We start from the raw sequence: 9,196 nt of genomic DNA on the forward strand, positions 1-9,196 counted from the left end.
ATAAGGAACCTTTGTCTAAGGACGGTTTTATCCAAGCTGGGGTATTTAAGTTGACAGAAACGGAATGACCCTACTTGGGAACTGACCTTGAAGGTCAATTAGACAATAATGTTATAAGCATGCAGTGAGTGGTTTAGCTTTATTAAAGTGTTTAATAAACAAGAAAAAACGTTGTTAAACTATCCAATATAATTATTATATTGGGCCAAGTTAACAATTCACTTAGATAAATTTATTAGCCTAATTTACCTAGGTTATGAACCCTCATTTGTAAAACATCCAGTGGGAGGAAAACTATGTAAAAGATACTTTAATATTTTTTTCACATTTCTCTCTAAATAGTTCACATCGTGAGATCTTTGCTCGACCTTGAGACATATTTGCGTGTGTCTCCCTACGGATGGTGTTTGCATAGGTCTGAAAGAAATCAGACATAAGGATTTCCATGAGTAATGGAAGGATCGTTCCAAATTCCATTCGAAATTGAACACTAACAATTACAGTCAATAAACGGAAACTAACAGGTCATGCATAACATAAAATTACAGCATGCTTACAAATAATGTCAAGGGATAGAGTATGCATACCTTTGAAGAAACATTCTTTAAACTCCCTCTATCAATCTACAAGCGTCCACAGCAACACAACCCTCGAACGTAACGACCAGTGTAACATGATCACCAGCATGAACACAACGAACACAATGATCACAAACTCAACGAACGACCTTCGCAAATCCTCGAAACCAATCGAGTTGAGTGAGGAAACTACCACAATGGTTACCTTGGTAGTCTCGATGTGAGAATCCAGAAGTTGTGAGCTCTGTATGAACTTGGCTTGAGAAAGAGACAGGAGGACAATGATCGTGCAGACAATCGAGCAAGTGGGAGATGACACAGTCTATCATATAGGATGTGCTCAATCGTGTAGTAAATGGCAACCTATTGTATAGACAAAGTCATGCGATTGTTTAGCTACGACCAGCTGAATGAACTATCATATAGTCAATATGCACAATCGTTTAGTCTCTCTATAGCTATCGCTTAGTGAAACACTTTCACTTGATAGCTTTCACTGTGAGTTCTTTCCGAATTGAGTAACTACTAATTTTAGGAAAAACATTTTTCCTTTTATCTCACGGTTACCATAAAACCACCAATAACCTCTCACTCAATTGGTTATTAGAGAAAAAGAGATAATTATCAAATAATTAATATTATTATAAATAAATATGATAACCAACTTACTATATTATATTTATAACTTATAGTTTTAATATTTCATCTCATGAAACATACAAACCGTAGTTCTTTTTCTATTTTATGGTACTTAATGTAAATCATATTTATATTAATCCTCCACTTGATGTATTCCATACATCACACCAATTATATCAAATATAATTGAATTTCCTCATGTTAATTTGAACATTTCAAATCAATCCCAAGAACTGATTCTCAACTTGAATCCATTAATCTACTAAGGGGACCTTATGGATCTGTAGCTTAAAGCTCCAACCGTACGTGAATAACTGACTAAACTTTTTAGTCACGGGATCCACCATCCATTAACTGTCGGACATTCTACTAAAGACTGATAGATGCACTCTCCTCACTACAGATATATTTTTGTGTCTATATCAGCCAATCAACAGTGCAATAACCCTTCACAAATCGCTCGTAAGTACAGCTGGGCCAATTTATCGTTTTTTCCCTGTAATTACATCTAACTCCTTAAGTACCATTGATTCCTCTAATGAACATAAGTCATAGTCCTACTATGACTAAGTCCGCTCTTCCAAAGAAAGGATGTGGCCACTATGTTCAAGACCCGGAATCAACCCTTAAGAGAGAAATCTATCTACTTACCCTTGCTTCGGGGAAGAAGTGAATTCCATCTTGTGTAACTAAGTTCCCAACTCCCCAATCAGAAAAATTCCCAAAAGGTAAGGCTTGTTGAGTTGGCAATCTGGCCACTCTCACCCATACTAATCAAAGAACTACCCTCAAAGGCAAGAGCTCCCAAAATACTCAGGATTAAGGCCATGTCACCTATGGTCGTTTAAGTGAGATGTAAGTCTCAAGTATCAACGGCGTTATATAAAGAGACTAGTCATCTCGTGGTCTGGTCTTATACAAACTCTTTGTATAGGACACCCCCGCCTGCATGTCTCCACATGAATGGTCAGGATCAGACCATCTGTAGTAGTTCACAACACTTGTAAACCTCTACAAAGTCGTATCCGTAGTGTCACCAGGATAAGGTATCCCTCCTTTATTCGTATACTACAGACCTTCCAAGTTATTACTTAAGGCATGATTTACTTGTATATCTCATGTACATGCTTAATTTTACATACAATAACCACAGATCTTTGTTTATTAGATATGAGTAAATGCAAATAAAATAACTCTTATTTTATTCATAACAATGTGTACAAATTTACAAACTACGAGACTTTGGGAGAATTAAGACACTAATCCCAACAACGTCAAAACCAAGGTGAATGAAGAGACTGTTTATAGCAAGTGGGAGAGGGAAGTGTGTCAACACATTTTATGATCTCCTTCATTGGTTTGCAGTAAATTTTCGTGCTCGGCCTCGAGACACCTTTGCTTTGTTGGGTTTTATGTCCTAAACTCGTAGTTTGTGAACAATAAACTTATTCCTCGTAGTTTGTAAACCATAAACTTATTTTAAAATTCAATAAAGTTGTTATTGAATATATGAGTTGCTTATTTCGTTTTAGAAATAAATCCAATAAAATAAAAGATCCATGACTATTACATAAGTACTTGAACTTTATGTGGAGACATAAGAGTGGATCAGGTTTGAGTAAATAGCCTAAATGATCTATAGTATATGAATAAGGTTGGATGCCTAATTCTGGTAACATTATCGAATGTAGCCCACTCTGTAGTTGTTACCAGGAGTTGTATAGTGCTATAGACGAAGTGATCTTGATTCGTACATGGAGTGACATGTGGAGTGGGGGTGTCCTGTGCAATGAGTTTACACAAGATCAAAGCATGAAATAAGTCACTTTTACTTTATAACGTTATTTACTGTTTAAGACTGACTATTTCACAACGATGACCTAGGTAACTTGACCTTAATCCTGAGCTAACTATGAACTCCTGTTTATTTGGGATTATTCTTAGATTTGCATAAGTGAAGATTGGCTCAACTGCGCCGACTCAATAAGCCTCCTATTTCAGGGGTAAGACCGAGTAGATAGCTGGGGTCATAGGGTGAAAGATGAAATTCACTCCTACCCGTTATCAGGGATAGTAAAGAGGTTGTTCCCTTAAGTGCTGACTCCGGGTCTTGAACAAGAGGCCCCACTCTCTCATTAGCCTAAGAGGGACTCAGTTTGATGATCGGATCACAAACCAATCGTTCATTAAAGGATCAGTGGGACTTAAGGAACAAGAGATAATCTTGAGGGTAAAACAGCCTTTTGACCCAGTCGTTATTATGAAAAACTTGTGAAGGGTTAACTTACTAATCATTGTTATATCAAGTGGACACAATATATCTACAGTGAGGGGAGTGTAACTACGAGCTTTAGTGGAGTGACCCAGTAGTTAACGAATAGGGGTTAATTTGGTATAAATAGTTTAGCCAATTAATCTTGGATCGTTGGAGTCTATGATCTGTAGGTCCACGAGGTCCCCCTACTAACTCTCAAACGGATTAGCCTTAGAGTAACATGATAAGTTGATTTGAAATGTTCAAATTGGGACTAAAAGAATTAGGAATTATATGTGATATAATTACATGTTTAATTTTGGAATTAAACGAAATTGGAGAATCAATTAATAGTTAAATATGATCTAAATATTAAATTCATGAATAAGGATTCATGCTGGTGGAATTGGTGTTAAATTAATTTAATATTTGATATTGAATTTATTGAATTAATTGAATTGTTTAATTAATTATTAATTATTAATGTTATTTGAAAAATAATTTTGAATTAATTTTTGTAAAATTAATAAAATTTCAGTTCTGTTTTTTTATTTAAAAACTAAAAATAAGTTTTAATTTGAAAATAAATTTCAAATTAAAAAGAAAAATATGAAAATTGGAAATGGAAAAAGTGGGGTTTTCCCACTTTAGGTGCAAGCACCTTAGTCACTAAACCACCAAGCTTTTCAACTCAAATTCACAAGCATGAGCTGTGATTCATGCAGATAATTCATTTGCATGATAGTCATGCTATAAATAAACAGAATGGGAGTGGAATTTGATGATGATTTGTTGAATTGCTGAGGAAAAATTTGAAGAAGTTGTTCTTCAAAATTCTACTAAAAACCAGTGACCTCTTCTCCTTATTCCTTTAATCCAAGCTTATTTTGAGTCCCACAACTCAATCTAAGACACCTAGAGGATAGTAGGGAAGACCTTGTGGTGGTTCACGAACAGAAATTAAGAAGATCACAACTGAAATTCGTGATTCAAAGGTACTTCAAAGGTTAGTGTTGAAACTTTGTTTTTAGTTTATGAGTGATGCATTGTAAATGTGATGAAATAATGGTATGAAATTACGGTGGTGAATTATGCGTTGCACATGCAAGTTTTCTTAGTAAAACCCAAGTATAAATCTTACTAGATTTTCTGGTAAGTCCAGGGTCGAACACAGGGACTACTAAAACACTATGCATTAACGAATTTTGATTTCTTTGCGTTGGCAAAAACAAATAAGTTTGGTTGGTGTTATTTTTAAGTAAAAATTCTTTGTGACAGAATTGAGTAAAGAGTTGATGACAGCGAAAGATACAATGAGTATGCAGGGAACGGGTTGAGAAGGGATTTAGCTAACAGTTTCTAATATTGTTTCAAGCTATGCAATCATGCTACACACACACAACAACATGTCATCTCTCAATGTAAATGCCATAGTTTCTATTTCTAGGACGCATGTGATGTATACGATAATGTCGATAGGACTTATTTCTAAGCCTATATTCTTGTCTATGCGATGATGAATGATACATACATACACAAGGTGACCGCATACTATCATATCCTATTTCTAGGGTGCATGTGATGCATAATAGCAAACAGAACTTATCTCTAAGTTTCTATCTCTTGCTTATGCAGTTCTAATCTGACTCTCTCAAGCCTAGATTCTAACCTGACTCTCTCAAGTCTAGGTTCTTTCTTTAGACTACTCTCTCAAGTATCTCTAAAGGGTGAAGGATGCATACATAAGACAAGATGATCACATAAAGTAAAGATCTTAGGTCATGCTAGCTAAGTACTTCTTAACTCATTCGAAAATTTAGCTACTCATGCGAAATGTGAAGAGATTAAACAGAAGTTTAGATGAGAATTCCATTTTATAGATAATGTCAAAATACAAAACAACAATGGAAAATAGGGATAAGAAGTCCAGTAGCAATGTCTTGCTTCCCGAGGATTTTACATTGTCTTTTTACTCTACTCTGTCCAGAAGAATATCCTTGCTTTCGCAAGTGTGGGCCCTCTTTCCATTTGTAGCGCCTCCCAGCAGTCTTTCGAGCTACCAGAAGTGATCTCTTGACGTCTTCTTCTCTTCGCTCGCCTCTGCCTCTAAGTATATGAACAAATAGACTAACAGCTAACCAATTGTATATTCTATCTTCTATGTATATGGTGAACTGTGTCGAACTCGAACTCTTTTAACGATGGTTATAGAGCTCTGAAGAAGTTTTTCTCTCAAATGATTGCAATGATGGGGGGTCAATAAATCTTCTGTCTGATGTGCCAATTAATGGTCACCGAAAAGTTGAATGTACTTGCTACAGTGTGTCATTAACGACTTGTCAACTAAATTCGGATTTGACCATCATCAACTTTCTGTCCCATCATGATTTATTATGCTTTCACCTTGATGCGTCGTCTTTATGCGACCACCTTCTTGAGCAAATTCTCGCGAGTGCATACGATCGCATGGCTTTATGGTCGGAATCTTTTAATGCGTGCGGTCGCCGAATTCCTTGGATCGTAATTTGCTTTGTGCTAATGCATTTTTCCTGCAAAAAATAAGTAAATTAGCTGCTTTTATACGATGAGCACATGCGATCGCTATATTCTCAATTTAATGCTTTTGGACACGATTTTGCATATTTTTATCGTCACATTCCCACATTGTTTTATATCTTTGCGCGGTAATAACGTACATTTCTGCCCGTTATCAATGAACATGCTGAGTTTGAAGCCAAAATTATTGAATTATAATGCTTAATGATCTTCTTTTGTTTTCGCTGCATGCTTCCTTAATCTGACATGCTTGTGTTCCCCTATAGATGGTGTTTGTATGAATTTTACTCAAACTCCAGAAATGGATAGGATTACTTAGTTTTTACCCCAACAATTTTCCTACGGTTGGCTCATTGAGGTGGAACTCTAGAGTCTAAAATGAAGGGTTACACTTACAAGAAATTGATAAACAAGTTAATGATTTCTTGACCAAAATATGGTAACTAAATATTATAGGAATAAGAGTTACTCTAGTGTAATATTTGGTTGAGAATGTCTCAATCCAATGAAGAAGTAACCGACTACCCTATGGTGGCTTTTATTCTAACTCACTAGAGTATCATAGCAATAAAATTGTAGAATTAATATGAACGAGATTCATATTAAATCTATTGGGTTCATCTTTTATTTTCTATGCTGAATTAGAATGGGTAGTAGATTGCATCTAGTAAATTAACATATTTATGTAATTCAAAGCTATGTCATTATCTCTCAAGAGTTTTAGTTTTAATTACCGTTATAAGTCAAAATTTTGATAAATATGTTATTTTGAAAATATGATCAACACATAGTGGTTGTGTAATTTTTGTTTTTCAATTTGGGAAATGTTCTAAAAAAGAACTGTTTCCAATTCATGAAGTGTTCATGAATAATCATTACAATTATAGTTTACTTTTACAAGATAAAGTCATGGCAAAACACATTGTATGTTGGAGTCATGGGTGAAGGAACTCTTATACAAGAGTACCTATGAGCGGAAGTGGATCTTTCTAATTCATTGTGACAAAATTTCCATATATACATTCAGACATACAGATATGCATTAACAACGCTAAATTACTGGCATTCTTAAAGGATGAATAAACAAGAGACCGAGAGAACATACTAGTTGAAGACTTTCTTTACTTGAAATCTCGCTCTTTCCGCAAACGAACTCCTCTCGCTAGAACGTTAAACAATCGTTCAGCAACTCTCCCGTCATCTACCACGAACGACTTCACACGAATACCAAGAAACGGGGACGACGCCACCACTCAGAGCATTCAGTAATCTTGGAGTGAGAGTCCAAAAGGTGGGCTTTGTTCGGATTCGGTAGAGGTGAGGAGGAAAGGCAATCGAGTACAAAGATCAAGCAAGTGGGAGAAGGGACAAACTATCATATAGTCGGGTGCTTGATCGTTTAGTGCGAGGTACACGATCGAGTAGTAAAACTGGACGATCGTCTAGGAAATGGTAAGCGATCGTTTAAAGAAAGGGTACATGGGTGTGCGATCGTTTAGTGAATTGTAAGCGCTATCCTATAGGCTCTCAAATACTATGCGATCGAATGCAAACACACCGTGTGCAATTATGCATATCTCTTGCAAAATGAAAACCATTTTCATTTTATTCTTTAGTTACGAAACTGAATCGAACTTCCCACTAATGCATGAATTCGGAGAAAACATAGGGTAATTATCTCATAACCGTCTAATTAATAAAATAATAAATATAATCATGTTATAATCATAACTTATAGTTTGATATCATATATCAACCATAGTGTTTTCTCCTCTACTTGATATAAATCATATTTATATCTAATTTCCTCCAAATTAATGTATCTCATACATTTAGTCAATTGTATCATATATAATTAACCAGTTCAATTATATCATATATAACCGAAGTCCCTCTTGTCAATTTGAACATTTCAAACTGACCCAAAAATTAATTCTCAACTTGTATCCAAACTACCAAGGGGATCTTATGGACCAAAGGCTCGAAGCTCCAACAATACGTGAATAGCTGACTAAACTTTTTAGTCATGAGATCCACCATCTGTTAACTGTCAGGCATTTCACTAAAGATCGACAGCTGAACTCTTCTTACTACAGATTCATTTCTGTATCCATCGGATATAACCAATCATGAGTACAATAACCCTTCATAAATGCTCGTAAGTATAGTTGGGCCAATTTATCGTCTTGCCCATGTAGTTACATCTCACTACTTAAGTACCACTGATCTCTCTAATGAACAATACAACATAGTCCAACTATGTGTGAACACCTCTCGGGCCATGAGAAAGTGTGTGGCGCCACATCATTCAAGCCCTAGGATTAGCCCTTACGGGAGCTATCTTTCTAGTTACCCCTGCTTTGGGGAAGGAGTGAATTTCATCTTGTGTATCTAAGTTCCCAGCTTCCAAATCAGACAAATCCCAGAAGTGGTAGGTTTAAGTTGGCAACTTGGCCACTCACACCCATGCAAATTAAAGGACTGCCCTCAATGGCAGGAGTTCTCTACTCACTTAGGATTGAGGTCATATTAATTATGATCATCCTAGTGAAGTGAAGTCTTTGTCATGAACAACGTTATATAACAAGATGTTAACACTTCGTGGTCAGGTCTTATACAAACTTTTTATATAGGACGTCGTCGCTCGCATGTCCCCTACACGAATGATCAGGATCAGACCATCTGTGACAAGTCCTAACACTTGTAACTATTCTACAAAGTGGGCCACACCCGTAGCGTTACCATGATAAGGTTTCCCTCCTATATCCATATACTACAGACCATTTTGGTTATCACTTAAGACATGATCCACTTGTATGTCACCACACACATGCTTAAGTTACATAAAGACAACCAGGGATTTTAGTTTATTGGTTTGTGATAAAGCATATAAAACATCCAAATGAGCAAAGTCAAGAAGTGAGGTAAATATCATATATTATACATCACAAGCATTCGTACAAATTGTTTACAAACTATAGGACACGAGACTTTAGGGCATCAACACCAAGAATCTCCACTTATCCTAAAGCAAAGTAGGGTGTACAAAAAACAAGTACAAAACAATAAACTAGGGCATAAAAGCCAAGTACATTAAAATCTCCCACTTGCCCTAGTCCAGCCGCGGACGGTCCCGTAGACCCATGCTTTGAAGGTGACCCTCAAACAC

The sequence above is a fragment of the Benincasa hispida genome, chromosome 1 (assembly GCF_027475165.1).
Source record: "Benincasa hispida cultivar pf3 chromosome 1, pf3_genome.v1.1, whole genome shotgun sequence".
NCBI classification, from domain to species: Eukaryota; Viridiplantae; Streptophyta; class Magnoliopsida; order Cucurbitales; family Cucurbitaceae; genus Benincasa; species Benincasa hispida.